Here is a 1,107-nt window from a genome sequence, read left to right on the forward strand (position 1 = left end):
TTGCGGATGGCCCGCGCATGATCACGAGTAAGTTGCGCCTCTCGCTCTAACATCTCGCATTGCACGCGAGCGAGATCCCGCTCCGCTTTCTCCGCTTAGATGCGGTAGACCATGGCTTCTCTATGGCCCGCCTCAATGGCCGAGCCCAGCAAGCTCAGGCCCTGCAAAATCAATTGACATGTTATACATATATATATACATAGGACAATCACCAAAAGATTCTCAAAAAACTAACCTCATTGATGATGCGAGATCCTTCCGCAGCGACTCTCGGCCTCACCAATTTTTTCGTAGGAGGAGAGAAACCCGGTGGTAGATCAGCAAAGAAATCATCAAAATCTGGAATAGGGACCTCGCTCGAACCACTCCCATCGCCGTAAGTAAGGTTCGGATCCCATCCTGGAAGCATAGAGTCATCCATCGAAAATTCTATGTCGCCAAGATCGACATCTTTTCCCTTCCGAGAGCTAGACTCCGGCACAGCTGTTGGAGCTTCGACGGGATTCTGGTCGTCAGATTCGGAGTCGCTTCCCGTGTCCGCAGCCAAAGCAGGGCCAGGTTGCACGAATCTCAGTGCCTTCCAAACCCTCTTCGGCATAAAAGAAGTCCAGAAGAAGGGACCGTTCCTGAGAAGATCCCTCACCGCAATGATGTCCTCAGGGAACGGAGCAAGAGGGTTGATGAAGGGACGATCATTCGGCAACTTCCGGAACAGTGGAATGCAACTCTCTTCGACGGACACAGCGTCTATACGAACAAAGAAAAAGAACTTCTTCCACGAGTTGAAGTTCGAAATGAACTTCTTAACCACTGACATAAATTTCCGAGGGACCAACTTATGCTTATCCGTATCTGTGACAAGTTGACGCCTCAAAAGCGCTTCATAATGATCGACGGAAAGGGAAAGGCCATGCTCGTAGCTTAGGATCAGGATCCCAATAAGATGCTGAATGGCAAGGGGAGTCAACTGGCTTATCGCAACTTCGAAACGGTCCAACACTCGGACGAGAATTTTGGGTATTGGGAACCATACGCGACAACGCACTACGAACGCCTCGTAGCAAGTGAAGTAACCCTCTGGGGGGCTGTTAGCACATTCCCCACGGC

The sequence above is a fragment of the Brassica oleracea genome, chromosome C2, assembly GCF_000695525.1.
Source record: "Brassica oleracea var. oleracea cultivar TO1000 chromosome C2, BOL, whole genome shotgun sequence".
NCBI lineage: Eukaryota > Viridiplantae > Streptophyta > Magnoliopsida > Brassicales > Brassicaceae > Brassica > Brassica oleracea.